Source organism: Epinephelus fuscoguttatus, linkage group LG15 (genome assembly GCF_011397635.1).
Source record: "Epinephelus fuscoguttatus linkage group LG15, E.fuscoguttatus.final_Chr_v1".
Taxonomy (NCBI): domain Eukaryota; kingdom Metazoa; phylum Chordata; class Actinopteri; order Perciformes; family Serranidae; genus Epinephelus; species Epinephelus fuscoguttatus.
This window is the reverse complement of record NC_064766.1, coordinates 9,362,617-9,385,463: the sequence shown is the minus strand read 5'-3', so window position 1 is coordinate 9,385,463 and position 22,847 is coordinate 9,362,617. Positions and strand designations below refer to the sequence as shown.

Genomic DNA, 22,847 nt, shown 5'->3' with positions numbered 1-22,847 from the left:
CAGCACTCATGTTTTGCAGGTAGTACATGTACTACCATCCATCTGTATGTATAGGTATTAAAATGAGGTGTGGTCTGGTGCTTTGCTGGTGTATTGCTATTTTAAGGTAGCAGAAAGCAATTTCACCATTGAGCAAACTTGACAACCTCATCTACTTAAAATTACAAAGATTCCTGGCACTTAGGACATGTATACTGAAGAATATATTTCTGTTTTCCCCTACTTATTTAGAAGTCATGACACAGATTTGTAATATTATTTTTAATTGTTTATTGACCAACCAACTGTTTGATTAGATTTAGCCGTATTAGTTCAAATAGGATCAGATAAAGTGTCAATTTTGAGTCTCCAATTAACCTGCATGTTTTTTGGACTGTGGGAGGAAACCGGAGGACCTAGAGAAAACCCATGCTGACATGGAGGGAAAATGCAAACTCTTCAGAGAGGAACAGATGTTAGGTGCTCTCTGTGAGGCCACAGTGCTAACCACTGACTGCTGCCACTGTGCCACCCTCAACAACCATGAAGGTTTTTTACAGCACAACTCATGACAGCTGACATTGATTTCCCACAGTGTCAATGCAAGGTACCATATCACATGCAAACTCTGTACATTTCCTGTGAGAAATCCAGCCAGCAAGGTGTTGCTGCTAAAAAACCTTCGTAGCATTATTCAGTCCTCTTCATTGTTGACACTGCTGTAGCAGCAGAATGTCTTCCATGTCCAGACTAGTAAGCGCTTGAAGCAGTTCTTCCTCCGCTTCTATTTCTTGTACTTGGGCACCGGGTGGTCTGAAAATCAAAAGGACATTAAATGCCTTGGATGCCCTCAGTTCAATCAACAACAATGTCAAAGACCTTAACCATGCAAACACAAGTGGAGGTTAGCATTTCTTACCAGATGCTGTGTCAGTGAGCTCCTGTTCCACATTACTGTCCTCAGTTGAAAGGGGAGAGGGCCCCACTGGCCTATTTTCAGAGACCTTCTCAAGGCAATCCAATGGGCTAAACACACACAAACAGTTAATATATTATTCCCTAATCTGCTCTAATGATGTCCTAACTTCTCTATTCTCTCCTCTATCTGATGACTGACATGTCCAGAGGAAATCATCTCACCAAGATTCACTCTGCCTGCTGTCCTCAACCCCCTACAGGCAGCATTCAGGTGGTGCATTCCCATGGTTTTATGTCTCGTCATATTTTGAAGTGGGGAGAAAGGCCTCTGATTTAAACTGCAGGCAGGGAAAGACAATGCTGTTTTACATCAGTAGGCTACAATCTTTTTCTTTTTTCACCCCTGATTTCAGTACCAGCCCATAGTTACGTTATTGTCATAACTTGTCTCACTCTCTCTCTGTCTCTATCTGTTTATCACGAGACCCCTGCAGTCCCTTGAACACAGCTTGGTATGGAGGCTACTGCTTGTTGACTTTTATTCACTGTCCTGTCTCAGTCATGTGATGAATAGTAAAATTGACTCCCATTCTGTGGGAATCCCACTTGAATCCTGTGACCCACAAGATGCTCCAAAGAATGTCAGCCTCAACGTTCAACCTGGCACCCATCTTCCTTAGAAGTGATTCCTTACATGACATTCCTGATGGAGATATTACATAAGTTCGTTCACTTTTCAATCGCTTAACATCACCATGGATCACTCAACATTACTACAGATAAAAAAAATGCCTCTAAGCAGGTACCAGGTGAGTAAACACCTTTTACTCTAAGCTATAATTACTCTGCCATTTCAATTTAAGTACCTCTTTCTCTCAAATGGTCCCTTTCAATTAAAATTCCTGCTCCTCTAAGCACTAATTCTCCATGAATTAGATGAAATTGTATTAGTATGTGTGTTTACGTCAAAGCAGATTTGAATATGGCTATTGGTTCAAATTACATTTATAAACACAGCTTGGGGAAAAAAAAAAGATTTTCAATATTTAGACATATCACTATCATTTCGTTTTTGACACAAAGAATCAGGATAAGGCTGGAAACACATTACGCAGCAGAGTTTAAATACTGACAAATACACAGGGACAAGTTTTTTTATGAGTTGTGACTCTTTTTTCATCCAGGTATCACCAGACTGCCAGACGAGCCAACACCCATCCCCTGCTGTGCCAGCTGGAACTCCTACCTCTGGCGTTCCCACTGGCACACACACACACACACACACACACACGCACACACACACTCCCGAGTGTGCTCCTAGTTCAACCCAAGCTCCTTGATCATGTCCCAGGATGGCAGTAATGACAGTGTTTAAATGATTCAGCATTGCTCCGTCTTAGCTAACACCTCTCAGGAATTTACCCAGAGGGGAAATCAACTGTCAAACTGACTGCTTTAAAGGCGTACTTAATGAGCTCAGAAGAGAAATCACAGATTCGGCCTTTCTAAGAGGATGAACAGTGAGGCAACAAAACTGGGGAACATCTTTCAGCAATTTCAATTTAAAGTGTTTTTTTTTAACAAACCTGCTCTTGACTGATTTGACAATTTGACATGATACAATGTTGGTGAAAGCAGAGCTTCTGACATCATGCCAAAGACAGCATTCAGAACACTTTCAGTAATCTAACCACAGGGGAAAGTGACTGTCTGCTGTCAAAACTTGACATGTAAAATAATGTATGGTCAAATAAGATGCACAAGATACTGAATAAGATACAGTTGTTTTTTAAAGCCACTATAAAATACCAGTTGATAACATGTATTTCACATACTAACACACCAAAAATCACCTCTTACACTGCTTGTTATGAGTCCCTATCAGGAATATAGTTTTAAGTAATATGTTCTACTACCGACTGATCAGCTCGTCAAATACTGCCAGGTGGCATCAGTTTATAACACCCCCGGATTGCATCGGTGTGAAACGCCGCCGGTAACAACATAATATAAGTAGCTGAAATGTCCCTACAGGGCGTGTGGGAGGGGTGGTGGTCGAATCATGGTGTTTTTTTCTAAACCTAACCATGTACTTTTGTTGTACAGGGAATTTAATGTAAATATGAGGTGTTTTACTGACTTTGTAGGTATATTTTGAAAAAGAGGTAAGTTGGGTTAGTAATTGTACATTTCCTGTGAACACAGAAACACCTTGGACTGACAACCACTAACAGCTGCATCAGTTCTACGTGTTGTTTGATTTGGAGGACTTGTTCCCAGTCCACGTGTTATTATTTTATTATTTTATTAATCTGAACAATTTGTACAGATGTTTTTCAACTGAAATCTATCCATGTCTATGTCCCAGAATATCAAATACATTTGACACTGTGGCTCCCACTAGGATGAAACTCTCTCTGTTTTTTTCCTAAATCCAAAGACTATTGTCAGGTGGTTCCTTGTCATTGTGTTTATTTGTATCAGAGTTCCAAAGAACTCAACAGTAAAAACCAGTAACGTACCACGCACAAACCAAGCCCTCTCCCTTACTGTTGCATAGTAAACAGGAACTTTATCATTTAACCCATCTGTTCAGGTTCATTTCAGCATGACCTTTCAATCACTGTTACAGTATGTACTTCATTTCATTTCACAGAAAGACAGAAAAAACATAAATAACACTTAAGTATGAATTAAGCACCAGACAGAGTAAAGATTATCCATGGTGTGAATCCCCTTTTGTTCGATCCACAATTGCCTACTTTTCCTACATTCTCCATCTTCACAGCTTGTCTTTAACTTTGCAAAAATCAGGCACATAATATGACAGACTGCAGACTGAGCAGGAGCTAAGTCATTTATTCTTCATGTGATCAGGCTGAAGGCATGAGCTCCCATTAATGAGCTCTCTTGCGAATCACCCATAACTTGCTCTTTTACTCTGAAGGGAATATATACGTTTCCCACACAATCCTGTCTCTGTTGTTCACCTCAACCGTGGAAGTAGGAAACGGAGGGAAAACCCCAAGAACCCCTGCTTTCTGTGTGGCCTGTGGACCCCTGGTTCAAGAGGTCTTGCCCACAACCTCACTAGCTGTGTCAGGCAACATCAAGACAAGTTTTGAAAGATTCCAAATCTAAAATACATAGTGGGAGTGTCAGCAACTGAGTTAACTGATGAATAAATTATAAATACAACCAGAACAAAATGGAAAACATTTTAAAATCAGATACTTGTGGGGAAAAAATATACTTGAGGACATGGAGGATACAGCATCTTGTCTTGTTAAATGCATTTAAACAAATGAAATATTAGTCTGAAATTCTGTCTTTCTTCTAAAATAAAATATATTTCACTTGAGAGAATCAAAACGGCCTCAAAATTTAAATTATTTTCTTTGAAACCCACTCATTCCCTTGACCCCTACACATTTGCCTTTGCTAGATTGTATGAACAGACTGTCAGAGACCAGAATTGGCCAGGCTAGACCACTAACAAGCCCCCACTGGCCTCTGCTTAATAATCTGGGGCTAACTGATGGAGACAAGCCAAAGTGGGGAAGGAGCCTGGATCCCTGAGTGGGCTACCGGAACTACTGTGGCTCTGTGCCTATGTGTCTGTGCTTCCATCAGTGGAGGAAATGCTACCCCTCTGGAGACTATTACCCCATAATACCATTAGCACTGGAAGACGGAAACTAAGCTGCTTTGTCCTCCCAACTTCCTACTGCTGTGGAAATGGCACACATACAGTAAAGGCTACAAATCAGATAGAAAGAATGACAGAGTGATAGTGTACACTGGGTGGTGATGTGGTTTGTTGTTGGAGACACTTTGACAAACAGTCTGCACAAACCACTTAATAAGTCAGCATCCCACGGTTCACCTTTTGCACTTTTTTAGCCAGGCTAAAAGGGTGGCTTATAGGGATGGTAATGTTCGACCACTGGATGTATTACTATAGAATTTTGTACAGACATGCATGGCCCCCAGAGGATGAACCCTACTTATTTTGATGATCCCCTGACTTTCTCTTTCGCAACACCATAAAGATGATATTTGCTTGTTTGTTGCTTTTTTAAAAAAAAAATTTATAAAATATCTCAACAACCATTGGATGGATTGCCATGGCATCTTCTCATACATTTATTTTTCCCACAGGATGAATTGCAAAGACTTCCCTGACTTTACATCTACATCTTGTTCCACCATCAAGTCAAAATTTGAATTTGTCTTATTCCTTGGTTTATGACCAAATACCTGCAAAAATAATGCTATTGCCATCAGTGCTAATTAGCAAGTGTTAGCATCTTAACATGCTAAACTAAGACAGTGAACATTAAAGATTAAAGGCCTATGCACTAAACACCAGTGTGTTAGCATGGTGATTGTGAGCATGTTAGCATGCTGATGTTAGCACGTAGCTCAAAGCACTTCTTTTCTAAGTGCTGTACAGCCTGAAGGCTGTTGACTGTTCTTGTTTACTAGTAAAACAAATCTGATATGTTCTGAGTACAAAAAGTGAACTTGCATTATATTCTTGACTGTTTATCTACACACAACTACATATATAATATATCTAAGAATGTTACTTTTACTGCAATTATTTTATTAGATTTGGCGATCGTAGCTGTTACTGAACTCAGTTCCCAGGAATAGGTCTTATCAGTCCAAAGGTCTTATCATGCCAAGGTGTGGTTACCTAAACCAAGAAGTTTGGCTTGGCTGGATGTCCACCAAATTAGTCACTGACACAATTGTGTGTGGTTTTGTGTGTTGTGTATGCACGTGTATAGCCAAGAGAAAGGCAGCATAGACACTTTTTCATTAATGTTATGTTATTTTAAGAATAGCTGAGCTGTCTTTTACATTTCATGCAGTCAATGATTGATGAATACCACATGTATTGTCAATGGGAGGTGACTAAATTGGCTTCCACACAAGTTGTACTACTGTTTCTTCTTCTGTCTACTTTGTATGAACAACAACTTTTGCTTGTCTGTCAGTCTTCTGTTGCTTTACCTGAGGATTCACCCTTTTTCCTATTTTCATTATTTAGTCAACTATTAAGTTGTCTATCCATTTATTTTTTTATTCATTGAGTTCTTAAGGATCAAAACCAATGATAGAGGCTGTTGCAAGTTATTATCTTCTCCAGGTGGGGATCGTGCATTTAGTTGTGTGTGTTTGTGTGTATCTGACTGTCTGCAGCCAATCTCAAATACTGCTGGACCAATTAGCCGAATATTTTTTGTGCACAGTTATGACTGTATGCTCAAGAATCTTTAGTGGTTGTGGGGATTCATAATTGCTGAAAAGCCCTTTAGCTGACTGTTTTTAACCGTCATTAACTGCTGACTCCTTATTCCTCCCTAACTAGTCTGTTGCAGGACACATTGTGGGCTTTGTCGTGGCTCAAAAATTGAAACCCATGAAAAAGGTTGTTAGAATTTTGAACCACAGCATCTGCAGATTAGTTCTCTACCTAATATGTTATGATCCACTAAAGTTAAGCTCAATACGAAATGAAATAATCCCCATTTTTGCTAAATTTGCCCCCATCTTAACTGTAAGGTGGCAGGAAATGACAATTTCACCAGCCACAGCTCTCCATTGTCCGACTGTGACCCATTTTGTTCCATCTGCTACACAGTGTCATACCACACCAGGACTGTTTGGCACTTTGCCTGCCCGATTTTGCAGGCTTGCAGACATTTTTCCTTGATATTTGTACTTCTACCCTGCGTAAATAGGTAGACTGTGTCGCTAAATGGTGTCTTTTTTTGTTTATTTCAGTTGTGCATATTGTCCTTATTGTTGTGCTGTAGCCTACTGACAAAGTTAATACCGTTTAAAGTCCAATCACGAAAGAGATGGATTAAAGATTTGTGGCTGTGTATAAGTTTTTAAAAATGCATTAATCCTCATAATTACGTTGTAGGCTATCTATATTTCACATACAGTGCTCTGTGCAATGCACTGCAGCGTCATCAAAAGTAGACGAGATATGTATTTTTCTTAGCTTCTAAGATCCTTTTGAAACACGCTGCAGCGCGTCTGTTGGATTTGTGGCTGCAATCAGTTTTTTTGCATCCACCTGGCGGAAATCCTTTCTAGTTCATATACATAGTTCATAAAGCTCTCTGAGACATCTGTAATTCTGGGGTGGATAAAAACAATTTACTTGACTTTTAATTATTGACCTAAATATAAAACTAATGGAAGATTTTAGTATGGTGTGGACTACATGTTATTTCAGGAACTTGCCACCCTTTTTAAAATCCATCCTGCATACAGAAATACTTAAAACACAAGATATTGGGTTACTTAGATATTTGAAAATGTCATGATACAAGATATTGACACACAATAGTAGCTGTTACAACCTTTAGATGATTGATAGGTAAAAGCTAGTACAAGACGTCTACTATACTGTATACTAAGCAAATAAAAACCGTGTCCCTTTCTACTTGCAGATTAGATCAATATTTGTGTTTGTCACTAACAAAAAATAGACTGAATGTTTCTTGTCATTCAGTCTGTTCCCAAGGTTCAGGAAGCCCAAAGGTGTCCGTTCAGGTAGTTGTGCAACCCTGACAGTATTTCGGGAACGGCCACTGAATCACTCCTTGTCATGTGTACGAGCAGCAGCTGCAAACCTGTGACTAACACAAAAAGTGCTACATCATGATCGAATGATAGACAAGTTCAAACTAAAAGAAGAATAACACAGAGTAGGGTTTCATTTATATTATTACACAATCATTTCTGTTTTCCACACTCAACCAGATAAGCCTTTATTGATATTAAAGCCTCAGAGTGCTGCATTAGCTCTTTTACTCTTTGTGATAACGTCAGTTTCTATTAATGGTAACGAAACTAATAATCCACAGAACACTAAAGAAATGTGGGCTGAATTGCCAAACCCTTTTATAATACATTATCTCCTCCAGTGTTAAAGTTCAACATTCAAACGCACAGTTCGTAGTTTCTAACAGGTGTTGGATGAAGTTTGAATGTTATCTGGTGAAAAAAAAAATAACATCATACGGGAGATATGAGTTTGGGCTACAAGCCAGGTATGATTATAGGCTCCTTGATAGGTTTAGTGGTACACCTGCACAATGTGGAGAGCAGAGCAAACAAAGGATATTAAGTCCTGTTTCTGAACAGACACAGAGCTACATGTGGATAACTGCATGTTGTCATCACAGATAGTACAAAGTGATCCACAAGGATTATTTGGTCCTTTCATCAAGAAAACCCTACTGAAAATAAGCATCTCCTGACAAAATGACATTCCTGTGGCTCATATATAGTACTAAAGAATAAAGCAAAGTCACACTTGATATTGTAGGTGCAGTGAGCAAAGCTGAGAGCCACCTGAACATTGCAATGACAGCAGTGTGACAGACTGCAGGGAAATACTTCAGATAGGTAGGCCATACAGCATTAGGCCCTGCTGGTAATACCAACCATCTTTTACACAAAGGTTAAGTCTGTTAACATTTTACATATCTCTGACTGGCAACAAATCCCATTAAAAGTCCAAGCAGTAAACTAAGCCTACTAACAACTATTTTTGCTGTATATCCAAAGCCTGATATATCTAACCCATTACCATTTCCTGGTTGCCAAATACAGATGCTTTTTCACACCCCTTCATGTCTGGCAGCGATGCAGACAGCACCGTTTGACATATCTATGTGACAAACAGCTGAAACACATTAAAACACGTGGTTAATGTGGAAATGTTTAATGAACAAAACTACTTGGTTAGACTTAGAAAAAACATTATGTTTTGGGTTAAGATAGGTATGTTTATCATGCAACATACGTTACATTTATGTCATGTGAGTGACATCAGTCCACAACGACCATATGTAAATTACGTAACATTATGTTAAAATAACGATGAGTTCTGGTTTGACACCACAAACAAACTCTCCTCTCCTGGGTCAAAGTCAAAGTGTTGTTTCACCCATCCACCTCCCCTTCCTCCAGCCGTACGCAGACTTTCTCGCTCTCTTTACTACATCAGTTGCTGTCAGCAGCAATTTATGCTGGAGGTGGGTTTACACTGAAGTAGTTGAAAGCCAGGTGAGTCTCATAGAGACACTAAATTGTGCTTTTAGCATTGGTATCACGCTGAGCGCCGGTATTTGATGACATGGAAATGGGTATGCCATAAAGTCCCTTTGCTGTCTATATATCATGGGCGATTACTCTGAGACAACAAGGGAGGCTGAACTTCTCCTAAAATTTCATAGAAGAAATGGACAAATATGCACTATTGAATTTATATTAAAATAAGAATTTACATTGCATTAAACGTGCGCTAGGATGCGTTTAACATCATGACTATGATGTTCAAACCTCAGCTGTTTATCACCAGTTTTCAAACGCGACACCCCTGTCATACATTCTCATGTCAGCACGTGGACGTGGTGCTGAGCAGGTTTTTTCATGCAGCAAAGCGAGACGGTCATTGGATAAATGCAACAAAATCGTCACTTCCAGGGAGGCTCAGCTTCCCCGGGACCTAATGAAGCGGTAGGCGGGAGAGGACGCTCGGTGTATGCGTGATGATTGGAGGAATTGTCTAAAAAGCTGAACCCCTTTGTGATTGACAGCGCTTCACATTTCGAGCTCAGTCCTATGTGGATATTTGCGAGTGGAGTCTTCTGACAGAGTGCCGTCCAGAGTTCCTTATTTCCATAAGCGATATAGCTCATTTTCACCGTTTGTACAGCACAGTTCAGGTGTTTAAACCCATCTGAAAATCTTTGAGGTGTGTTTTGCTGTGGTTCAATGGCATGAGTGTGGTTGAAAAACGGCTTCAGTGAAATGTTACTGCCTCGCTACGATATGACAAATTTTACGATGTAAACTTAAAGTGAGCTTCCCCTGTTTGAAAGACCAGCAGCCGCCACTGCTATGTATGTACGAAAAAGGCCATACTGTTGCACTGGGTGACATGTTCTTTCATTCAATCAATCAATCAATTTTATTTATAAAGCCCAATATCACAAATCACAATTTGCCTCACAGGGCTTTACAGCATACGACATCCCTCTGTCCTTAAGACCCTCGCAGCGGATAAGGAAAAACTCCCCCAAAAAAACCCTTTAACGGGGGAAAAAAACGGTAGAAACCTCAGGAAGAGCAACTGAGGAGGGATCCCTCTTCCAGGATGGACAGACGTGCAATAGATGTCGTACAGAACAGATCAACATGATAAATTAACAGTAATCCATATGACACAGGGAGAGAGAGAGAGAGAGCGAGAGAGAGAGATGCAGGTAATGACAGTATCTTACAACAACATTAATGGAAGTAATAATATTATAGTTATAGTTCTGGTTACTGCGGTACAATATGTTGAAAGTATGTATTAATACCTGGCAGTATACATGTGTGACAATAATCATATGTGTATAATAACAGAAGAAGTATGACTAATAACTAATGATGGCAGCAGCAGCAGGAGGCATCTGGCGGGACCACGGCAGCAGCACAACCACACACGTCACGCTGTCCAGGCACCGTTGTGATATAAGTTAATCTGAGAGACAGTGGAGCACAAAGGCTCCGGAGAAGAAGCCGAGTTAGTGACATCCAGAATGGCCGGGTTAGCTAGATGCAGTAATAGGATACGAGAGAGAGAGAGAGAAGGAGAGAAGGGGCCCGGTGTATTATAGAGGGGTCCTCCGGCAGACTAGGCCTAAGTCAGCCTAACTAGGGGCTGGTACAGGACAAGCCTGAGCCAGCCGTAACTATAAGCTTTATCAAAGAGGAAAGTCTTAAGTCTAGTCTTAAATGTGGAGACGGTGTCTGCCTCCCGGACCGTAACAGGAAGATGATTCCACAGGAGAGGAGCCTGATAGCTAAAGGCTCTGGCTCCTGATCTACTTTTGGAGACTTTAGGGACCACGAGTAACCCTGCGTTCTCAGAGCGCAGTGTTCTGGTGGGGTAATATGGCACTATGAGCTCTCTAAGATATGACGGAGCTTGACCATTTAGAGCTTTATAAGTTAACAGTAGGATTTTAAATTCAATTCTGGATGTTACAGGGAGCCAGTGCAGAGAAGCTAAAACAGGAGAGATATGATCGCGTTTCTTAGTTCCTGTTAGTACACGTGCAGCTGCATTCTGAATTAGCTGGAGAGTTTTTAAGGACTTACTAGAGCTACCTGATAATAGAGAGTTACAATAATCCAGCCTTGAGGTAACAAAAGCGTGGACCAATTTTTCTGCATCTTTTCGGGTCAGGATAGGCCTAATTTTCGCAATATTACGCAGATGAAAAAATGCAGTCCGTGAGGTTTGCTTTAAATGAGAATAAAAGACAAATCTTGATCAAATGTTACTCCGAGGTTTCTTACGGTAGTGGCAGGGGCCAGAGCAATGCCATCTAGAGAAACTATGTCATCAGATAAAGAGTCTCTGAGTTGTTTGGGGCCAAGAACAATAACTTCAGTTTTATCTGAATTTAACATCAGGAAATTGGTGCTCATCCAAGTTTTTATGTCTTTAAGGCAATTATGGAGTTTAGTTAATTGATTGCTTTCTTCTGGCTTCATTGATAAATACAACTGAGTATCATCCGCATAACAATGGAAATTTATAGAGTGATTTCTAATGATGTTACCTAAAGGAAGCATATATAGAGTAAACAGGATTGGTCCGAGCACAGAACTTGCGGAACTCCAAAACAAACTTTAGTACGTAAGGATGGTTCATTGCGACGTCAACAAATTGAAAACGATCAGATAAATAAGATTTAAACCAGCTTAGTGCTGAACCTTTTAAGCCAATTAAGTGATCCAGTCTCTGCAGCAGAATTTGATGGTCAATTGTGTCAAGCGCGCACTAAGATCTAATAAAACAAGTACAGAGACGAGTCCTTTGTCTGAAGCAATCAGAAGGTCATCTGTAATTTTAACTAGAGCTGTCTCAGTGCTATGATGCACTCTAAATCCTGACTGAAATTCCTCAAATAAATTATTATCCTGGAGAAAATCACACAGCTGGTCTGCAACTACTTTCTCAAGGATCTTTGACATAAAGGGAAGATTAGATATTGGTCTATAGTTGGCTAACACCTCTGGATCCAGGGAGGGCTTTTTTAGTAGAGGTTTAATTACAGCTATCTTAAAAGACTGTGGTACATAGCCTGTTAATAAGGATATATTGATCATATCTAATATATGAGTGTTAACTAAAGGAAAGACCTCCTTAAGTAGCCTAGTTGGGATGGGGTCTAAGAGACACGTTGATGATTTGGATGAAGAAATCACTGCAGTCAATTCTTGAAGAGAAATTGGGGAGAAGCAATCTAAATATATATTAGATTTTACAGCTGTGTTTGAGGTTAGATAGGTACTATCTGAGGGCAGGAGGTCATGAATTTTGCCTCTAATAGTTAGAATTTTGTCATTAAAAAAGCTCATAAAATCATTACTGCTAAGGGCTAAGGGAATACAAGGCTCAATAGAGCTCTGACTCTCAGTCAGCCTGGCTACAGTGCTGAAAAGAAACCTGGGGTTGTTCTTATTGTCTTCTATTAGAGCTGAGTAATAGTTTGCTCTGGCATTGCGGAGGCCCCTCTTATAAGTTTTGAGACTGTCTGTCCAGATTCATGAGAATTCTTCCAGTTTGGTTAATCGCCACTTCCTTTCAAATTTTCGCGATATTTGTTTTAACTTACGGGTTTGAGAGTTATACCAAGGGCGAACTTTCTTTGCTTTTTAACTTCTTTTTAAGAGGAGCTACAGAGTCGGCGTTGTTAGTAGCGAGCCTCGTGCTATCAACAAAATGATCAATTCGGGAGAGGTTAAAGTCGGCAGAAACCTCTGTTATACTGAAGGTATTGGTACTGAATTTAACGAGTAATCTTTTCCTTAAGTTTTGCGACAGCACTATCTGATAAACATCTAGTATAGTAACTGTTGCTGAGTGGCGTGTAATCGAGTAAAAGAAATCAAAAGTAATCAGATAATGATCCGATAGCGAGGATTCTGTGGAAAGACTTTTAGGTTATCAATTTCAATTCCATACGTCAGAACTAGATCGAGGTATGGTTAAAACAATGAGTAGGTTCATGTACACCCTGACTGAAGCCAATGGAGTCTAATAATGAGATAAACGCGGTAGCCAGGGAGTCATTATCAACGTCGACATGAATGTTAAAATCGCCTACAATAATAACTTTATCTGATTTAAGAACTAAACTGGATAAAAACTCTGAGAATTCAGATAAAAACTTCAGAATACGGGCCAGGAGCACGGTACACTATAACAAATAAAAGTGGCTGCGAGGTTTTCCAGGTCAGATGTAAAAGACTAAGAACGAGGCTTTCAAATGAATTATAATCTAGTTTAGGTTTAGGGCTGATTAACAGACTAGAGTTAAAAATGGCTGCAACTCCCCCTCCTCGGCCGCTGCCTCGAGGAATGTGGGTATTATTATGACTGGGAGGAGTGGACTCATTTAGACTGACATATTCATCTTGACACAGCCAGGTTTCAGTGAGACTGAGTAAATCAATATGATTATCTGATATTAATTCGTTTACTAACACTGCTTTAGACGATAGAGACCTGATATTTAACAGTCCGCATTTAATTCTCCTGTTTTGTCTTTCTGTCACAGAAGAGGTTTTAATTTTTATGAGGTTGTTATGCACAACTCCTCTTTGTTTAATTTTAGATTTAAATAATTTAGGTGGTCGGGGGACAGACACCGTTTGTATAAAACTATGAAAACTATGGCTGGGTAACTGAACTAGAAGCTCAGAGAGGCGTTTAGGACTGCGACTCTGAGTCCTGGTCTCAACTCTGGGTTGTCAGGGATTTAAATTACTAATAAAGTTTGCCAGGTTCCTAGAAATGAGAGCAGCTCCATCCAAAGTGGGATGAATGCCGTCTCTCCTAATAAGACCAGGTTTTCCCAGAAAGTTTGCCAATTATTAACAAAACCCACATCGTTTGCTGGACACCACCTGGACAGCCAGCGGTTAAATGATGACATGCGGCTAAACATGTCATCACTGGTCAGATTTGGGAGGGGTCCAGAGAAAACTACGGAGTCCGACATCGTTTTTGCATATTCACACACCGAAGCAATATTAATTTTAGTGACCTCCGATTGGCGTAACCGGGTGTCATTGAAGCCGACGTGAATAATAATCTTACTGAATCTACGTTTAGCTTTAGCCAGCAGCTTTAAATTTGATTCAATGTCGCCCGCTCTGGCCCCAGGGATACATTTGACTATGGCCGCTGGTGTTGCTAACTTCACGTTTCTCAGAATAGAGCTGCCAATAACCAGAGTTTTATCTTCAGCGGGTGTGTCGCTGAGTGGGGAAAAGCGGTTGGAAACGTGAACAGGCTGGTGGTGAGCCGTGGGCTTCGGCTTGGAGCTGTGCTTCTGGCGAACCCAACCTCCCGGCTGAACGGGAGTTACCGGAGGACAGTTAGCAGAGGCTAAGGCTAGGCTATGTGGCTCCGCACCGGCTACAGGGGGCTGGCTAACTACCGCAGCTACTGAATGGTTTTCCATGGTGCGGAGCCGCGCTTCTAATTCACTAAGCCTCGCCTCCAACGCAGCAAATAAGCTACACTTATTACAATTACTACTGTCGCTAAAGGAGGCAGAGGCATAACTGAACATTTGACACACCGAGCAACAGAGAGCAGGAGAAGGAGAAGTCATGGCTAAGCTAATGTAGCTAACAAGGCTAAGAGCGTGCAAACAACAGCTAAGAGATTAGCGAGAAAGTCGTAGAAAGGAGGAGAGCTATAGGTGCTTAAACAGAACCAGTGTGGGTTATGACTTGAAGTAGACGTTAAAGCAACTGAGGTGAGAAAGCAGGCAAGTGGAGTTCACCAGAGCAGTACAGAGACGCTGTCACAGAAACACCGGAAATGACACAACTCGCTTACCGCAATACGTCAGCCGTAGCGACGGGCGGTGTGTCATTAAGCAGGATTTATACTCATGTAGCAGACCCTATGCCGTAGCCTACACACGTCGCCCACGCCATTGTGAGCATTTATACTTGTGCGGTGGTGTGTCTGTGTCACTCTGCAGTTACACCTCCAAAACACTAGTCAGCATCGGGGTTTCTGTGAAGTGCTGTGAAGTTTAGTTGATTCAAAACACACATTAAAATGGCTTAATAGAGACAATTTCAAACAAAAGTGCACAAATCAGCTTCATTATAACTCGCAGCATTCACAGACAAAGCACTTGTCTTTATCTGGACACATTTTCCCCACAAATACAACATGCTAACGTTATTAGCACAAGCCTATGACATTTTACATTGTTTAAATTAGCCTAGCAGCTAGCGATCTTTTCCTCATATAAAACCAGGGACAACAGCAGCATTTAACAAAGGTAACAGTACATAATTCGGCTCTGTTACATCTCTCAGGGTTCACCGACAAAACAACTGTCATACTAAACACGTTTTCCAAACAAATACAACATGCTAACATTACAAGCCTATGGCAATTTACATTGTATAAATTAGCCTAGCAACGAGCAAAGATTTTCCCTTCTCATATGAAGCCAGGATAAATCCCGAAGTATAAATCCCTGAAGGATAAATCACACACAAGACTTAAAATGTTATTTTTGTGGAGGCTTTACTGTCTTCACAATTTTTTAATTCTTATCTCTGAAATAAAAGTAAATAAAAGCTTCATTTCCACTGAGGGACATGGTTTCAGCTTTCAAAAACAGACAGGAGGTCTGCATCGCTGCATTGTTACATCTCTGGGGAGGTGCACGTCAGGCTGTGGCATGGGTTATGCCGTATTCAACACAGAAGTTTAAATTCCACCTCACTGTGAACACGGCAGCTTTACTTTATCATTAATAAATGCTACACAAACTGCCCTGCCATGAATACTCTCCGGAATGCGTATTAATCAGCTGCCAAAAATAGTGCTTAACAAATTCACTATTTATCCATGTTTGAGTCACATTTGCTAAAACTACAGTGCCCACATTTTTAGGGAGATTAGTTGGCCTTTTTTTGATATGAAACTATATATGTCTGACCTGTTGTTAAAGATGTATATCTTCAGTAGGAACCAATAGGCTTGTGGCTTTGTGCCACAAACAGGTATAGGGAACTCAGGAAGAATTGTGAGATGGACTGATGCATTGTTGGTGTTGGTCTTTGTCTAAGATTACTGAAAAAAACAAAAAAATATAGAATAACACCAGTCTTATCCTTTAAGTCTTTGATTTTTGTTGGATCAAGGATTACCATGAAATCCATTTGAGCTGACTGCAGCTACAAACTTCTCGGAGCCATCTTTAAGTTTAGAAGTTTTCAAGGAAAAGACAGGAAACTAAATCATAATTAAAATAAACAACCCAGATGCCCTCTGTTGCTTTTCCATATAATAATCTACAGCCTACCATCTTCTTTACGCTAAAGAAGAAAAATAGTACAACCATGCTGCACAGCACAACTGAATAACAGTTACGTCTCATCATAAAGCTGGTATCCAAATAGTAGAAAGACAGCTTAATTTAGCAAGAATGTAAATGCAATCCTATCAGCATGGCATGCAGTTTACTCTCTTATCAGGTATTTCACTAACGTTAAGCTACATTACGCACAGGAGTAAATTAGCATCAAAGTCATTATGTGTCCTACTGTATCTTCATATCAAGTTTGTGTCTGTATGTAAATAATGTGTTTGCATTTGTGCATGTATTCTGGTGCATTTTTGCAGCATGTGTGTGTAAAGTGTCTGTGTGTGACTGTGAAATAAGGATAAAAGAAGGGAGACAAGACGAGATGTGCAATAACTTGGCAGCTTGTGTGGCACCCATCCAGTGTAGTCTGGCTCGCAGGATTATGATAAACACGCAAACGTAAACACACATAGGCACGCATGGATCAAGGCACGTATTGTTAATTCCCCTGAGATACCAACCACAAACTGGTTCTGTAATGCAAAGAGGAAGCGTCGGGTCTCGCTGCCGAGGAACTTCAAAGGCCCCAGATGGGACGCTCATTTGCTCAGGGAGATTTTCTATTTAGATGCTATTGCAGCAGTGGCACCACAGCGGCACTATCACATATCTAGGAAACCCCACATTTGGAATTCTGTTGTTGCTTTTATCCTGTTTCTTTTAAATCTCTCTCATTTGACCTCATTCTCCCTCTGTCCTGTGTCCTGTTGTTTGCTCACACATTAATTTTTCCACTGTTTTTTTTTTTTTTTTTTTGAGTGAGAAAAATATACAGTCCATGCATGCTTGACATAGCTCTCCACATCAAACAGCATAAACACTGGTGATAACTTTAACTGCCAATTTGTTTGTCTTACGCATTGATATGGATCTCCATGTCATGTGTTGTTTTAGTCAAAGCTTTCAAGTGTCCCAGTGATTCATGTCCTGTCAAGTGGTCCCCCCCCCCCCCCCCCCGCCACCCCATCCCACTGTGTTCTTTGGTTTTACTTTTTATGTCTGCCGTTGTTCCCCTCAACGTGTTTCATCAAAAAGGTAAATCGATAGGTTAAAATATTTGCTTGTAACTTTTAAACCTCATATAGCCTCTATAAAACATCCTACAGACCTCATAAACTTCCCTTCTTGACTCTTGTACCACTTAGTACACAATGTGTGTAAGCGTGTGTGTACACTCTGGTCCCACACAGTCATTATGTCTATACAGACAACTCATAAACATAACTGACTGATAAGGAAGAGGAGACGTGATGAATTAACCTCAGCTCGTTCCATGGAGCGCGCACGCAAACACACACACACACACACACACACACACACACACACACATTGTACACTTACTCAGACATCTGACCAGCCTCTCTTGGAGGATTGTGATTAGGTTATCACAAGCCATGCCATACACAAACAAAGAGTCTGTCTCCGGACAGAGCGGAAAACGTGCACAGAGGCACATGCAAACACTTAAATGACATACCTGTACATCCTGGTAATTGTGTGAGTACACATACATGTGCCTGGTGAGGGAAATTAAATAGGGAGAAGCAGGAAACAAAGAAGTAAAGGAGGATGTGAATAGAGAGAGGGAAATGAAAAGCTTTAGTAGCAGCTTCAAGTATTACTGGCTGAGCAATCAAACCAATCCAGTTAGTGTCACCAAATTTGAGTCATGGTCATCATACTGAAAAGGATTCTAATTTAAAATGCACTGCATTTTTTGTTTTTTTTCACTGTAATCTTACATGCAAGGCATACTATATTAAACATAAACATCAGAGAGCAGGGTTGGACATTGGTAGCAAGTGAAGAGAATTAAGTAGAAATACATGAAAGCTGTCAGTACTTAACCCTCAAAGAATATTATTTAAGTTCCAGTCATAAACACTTTATTTAAAAGCATCATTAACACTGAAACCTCACACCTTCTGTCTTGTCAATCAGACTTCAATATTTATTGTTCTATTGTTACATTACTGGATTAAAAACAAACAAACAGCTGTGTACAGATGTTAATTTTATTGTCATCTGACTCTGCACTGTCTTTGGGCAATCTCTTTGACCATGCAGACTAGCATGCAAAGCTTTCCACATAGTGATCAGGATCAAATTCACTTACAGTAATGAACATTGAAATATACTGCCCTCAGGTGGTCCATGTCAGGTATGCCTGGACTTATTCAGAGCCCCTTTTGACTGGGATCATACAATAATACTAATGTGCAAATACCAAAGCAAAGGTGAAATGCATGTGTGCATAGGCCTGTTTTCAGGTGCAATTGTGCAATAGTTAGAACTACGACACACACAGTAAGGTACAACAACAAGGTAGGCGAGTTTCCAAGCATTACATAACTCTACTGCTGGCTAATTGTCCCCATATCAGCCCAGTTTAGATGATTATCTGCATGCATTGACCAAATCATAAAAAAGCGTTGTTTGTTTGGGATCAACTAAGCTCCATCTGTGAAACACTCCCTGGCTCTGAATGGCAAATTGTCACTGAGTATTGAGTGTTATTCACCACTGGTCCGGTGGATGAGTTTAAAAGTGAAATGGGATGAAGTCATCAAATGAGGTAAATGTTTATGGATATTAAGAAAAATATGGAGTAATTTAGACAAAAGCTTGTTGCCTTATATCAACAACACAGAATGTTAGTGTTTTCATGGAGCAGTGAATTACTAAGTGAGGGTGATTCTGGTATCTATGTTGTTATCACTTGATGTGAAAAGTGAACAGGAAAATAAAACCTTTTATTCGTCAATGAAGCATGTAACAATATAAAACATCGATACTTTTGATAAAAGTCACTGTATGTTGCCTACGGGCATCTTTAGCCAGAGCAGCACAATGGCGTATCAACCATAAAAACACGGTGCCATAAAAACATGAGCACACACATCCTGATGTTTGACCTGCATTCATGCCTGTTCGATAAGATCGGCCCCATAAATGAGTATGAATGGGTAGTAAAACCTGACTCTTTAATGACTGTGTCTGTTTCACAACAGCTATGTTCAAGTTGTGCAAGACTGTGCATATCACCCGCAGAAAAGCTGAGGATGTCTATATTGTTGCACGCATTATAAAGACCAGTGCAGTAGTTTACTGGGTGATGTTTATGATAGAAGACCCAGAATGCTTTGCAGTCCGTTCATGGTTAGATGTACATGAATGAGGAAATATACGTGATTTGTATTTCAGAACATACCAGAGAAGAGAGCAGTAGTATTACAAACACAACTTGCAGGTGTGGATGTAAAATACAGGGATCCATATACTTAAAAAAGGTTACTTGCAGTGTCACAGCAAAATAACTCAAAATCAAAATCAAAACTAATTGAATAGTTTGTCCAGTAAACTCACCAAAAGTGGAACCTTTTTTGGGTGTTTCCAAATGTCTCAAAGATGTTATTTGCCTCATGTTTTCAGCATAAGGATGTTTTTCCTGTTATGTAGAAATAAATGTGATTTGTTTTAGACATTTTTTACTGAACAAGCAGAGGCCCAAAGTGTCAGGGGCCCCTTGGCCTTCACTCGCAAAATGTCACGCAAATAAAAACCGACCAGAAAGAGACTCAATAAGACCACAAACAGACACAAAGCACAAGCAGATACAAAGACACGTAAAAGTAAGATGAATTCTGTGTGATTTATTTCCTATGTAGGAGAGGTGGTGGGGCCCTTTGCATATCTGTGCCCAGGGGTCAATTTTCTCATAATCCACCCATGATTCTCTGGTCTAGAACCTATATTTTTGTCAAATGCAGTTTGACAACAAAGAGTTGTTACTTTAAAAAAAAAACAGCTTAGGTCCAGTCTTCTTTGAGAATTGGGGGCATTGTGGAGCATATTTTGATGTCATGTGAAATTAAATAATAATGCTACTTTCATCTTTGCCCAAGTTGAAATACGCTAACAATTTTACACCTCAGAGGTCAGAAAAACACTAGAAACAGTGGCTGACTATTTGAGAATATCAGGTTTTCATATGACAGAGGCGATACATGGCTTTACTTGAGCACATCTTATGCATGTAATTCAGTTGCATAACACCAGCACACCCTGTGCTGTATGTTACATGAATGATCTTCTGCACTGACTGTCAGGGATATCAAGCAACTCACTTGAATGCTTCGGACTGCACGGTGGAAAATCTCATTTCTGGCTTTGAGTAACTAAGATATGATCATAATGGTGATTTCACAAAGATGAAGTCCAATATTAAATGTAAAAAGATTTTACTTTGTAAATTAACAAGGCTTTCAAGTTCCTTTGAATTAATCAATCAAGTACCTTTGTTAAAGACCTTGCTGAAAGCATCTGTTTTGCCTCCAACATTCAATCAGGATTTATTGCTATCTCTGTAACAGCAGACTATTAAGGCCCGAACATACTCAGGCGGAACGTACACGGAACGGACTCTGCGGAGGTCCGCGCAGACTAAAAGCGGACGTCCGCAAGCCCTTGCGTGCAAAGCTCAGATTTTACGACCGCGCGGACTCTGCTCCGCGCACCAGTGACTGCTCGGCATGTATTTTTCACATCGCGGGGATTTTTCACAGACATTTTTACAGAACACTACAACGTGGAAGTGCACTCGACTATGGAAGCCCAAATGACTGCGCACATTCCTCACGGAGTCCGTTCCGCGTACGTTCCGCCCGAGTATGTTCGGGCCTTTAGCCTCATACTTGCAGCAATACAAGTTCAAACTGTAAAATACCATATACCTCCTTTATTCCTGATTTGAGTGTCATTCAGACTGTTTTTCATCCATTACTACAAAACCCAGCAGTTGCTGCAAATGGTGCACGCCATGAATAACAGAAAACCACACACTGTGCTAAAAAGGATGTTGCACAAAAAAATTACAATTTTGCAAGGTGCAGTCACAATACACACAAGCCAAATGTGTGAGATTGAAAGACTAAATTATACGCATTGTGTTATATTGACAGCTAAGCTATGCTAGCACCATTAGCAACTTGTTAGCCTGCACAAAAAAACATTTTGGCTTAGCTATTAAAACATGTTTGACCATATAAAAAAACCCAATAACCAACCTCTATCATATTGCTGAAACAGTTTTCTTTCTCTGTCTCTGACGACAGGTTAGAGTTCTGTTATCTTTCCCTCAATTACTTCCATGCTAACGAAACTTCCCCCAAAAATGAAAACAAAGCTTGTTCTGCTTGTTAGCTTGGTTAGCTTCATTCGGTTACATCTTTATTGTCCTTGAGTGTGCTTTTCTTGTTGGCTTGGTTGTTTCTTCTCACTTAATCATTGTAATGCGATTCAGGTCCCATTATCCTGTGCTTTTCTTCCACTCTGAAACTTGCTGCGCTGGAACTTGATTTTTCCACCAAAGTATCTAATAAAAATAATAATGAAGATCTAGCTGGTGATGGTAGCAGTTGAGTTGTCAACATTTTTGGTCCACTATGCAACATTTTATGGTTTTCTCAGTATTTCAGAAACACATGCAGGAGCTCTTAGTGACATGGCTGCAAATGGAGTATCAGCCAAACAACTTTTAAACTGAATGCTGAAAACTGTCTAGATAGAGACAAATTATTCTGAATCTTTATTCTGATAAGATCTGCTTTGTGTCATTGACTCTCTCTTGCAAAACACACACACACACACACACACACACACACCCCACACATACAAACACACTCTTTCTCTCCTCTCATATGTCATACCCCCCTTCTTGGCTTTCAGTATCAGCAGGTTTGATCATAACATTTCACTCACATGTATCCTCTATAAGAGGATCCAGTTACGCACACACTCATACACACACACACACACACACACACACACACACACACACACACACACAAATGAACGCACGGCTTTGGTTACGAATACAGGCTGACAGACCTCTTCTTGAAGGAGGACAAGCATTATGGAGGCCTCTTGTGTATGTGTGTGTGTGTGTGTGTGCACGCGCACTGTAGAAGAACAAGAGTGTGATCAAAGCCAACAGGTCTGTCTTCGCTGGAGGTCACAGGAGGTGACAGACAGAGCTGCAGACACACAGAGGAAATGTTCAGTCAATGTATGAGGGCCGTTTTGCTACAAAAGATTTCTAGAAAGAACTTACCTTCTAATGTTGTTGTTTTTCAGTTCGGCTACTAGTAGAAACACAAAAGCACATGAATACATGAAATAAATCCAGGTACAGTGTTTGAATGCTATGTGCCAAATCCTCAGTGACACATCCAGCAAGAATCCTCTTCTTTTTTGTTTGACTTTCTGTTACGAAGTTCTGCACAGTGAGGACTGAGAGGTTGGTTAAACCTGTCCATCAGGGTTGCCACTGCCACTTATACAGCAGGACCTTTTCCAGGAAGCCAGGAAACATTTAGGGAATGCAGAAACTTTGAAACCAAAGCAAACTACTTTTGGTTCCTGGACCTTACTGTAGTTTCTCTCTCC

At 40.3% G+C, this 22,847-nt stretch overlaps 1 long non-coding RNA gene across 1 annotated transcript; it reads right to left on the bottom strand.

Annotated features, from left to right (window-relative positions):
• Positions 1-307: 307 nt before the first annotated feature.
• LOC125902054 (uncharacterized) lies at positions 308-22,637 on the bottom strand. Its single transcript, XR_007451053.1, has 4 exons — positions 22,513-22,637; positions 1,120-1,235; positions 899-1,005; positions 308-792 (listed from the first exon to the last, which is right to left on the bottom strand). It is a non-coding gene; the product is annotated as an uncharacterized LOC125902054 (long non-coding RNA).
• Positions 22,638-22,847: the final 210 nt, after the last annotated feature.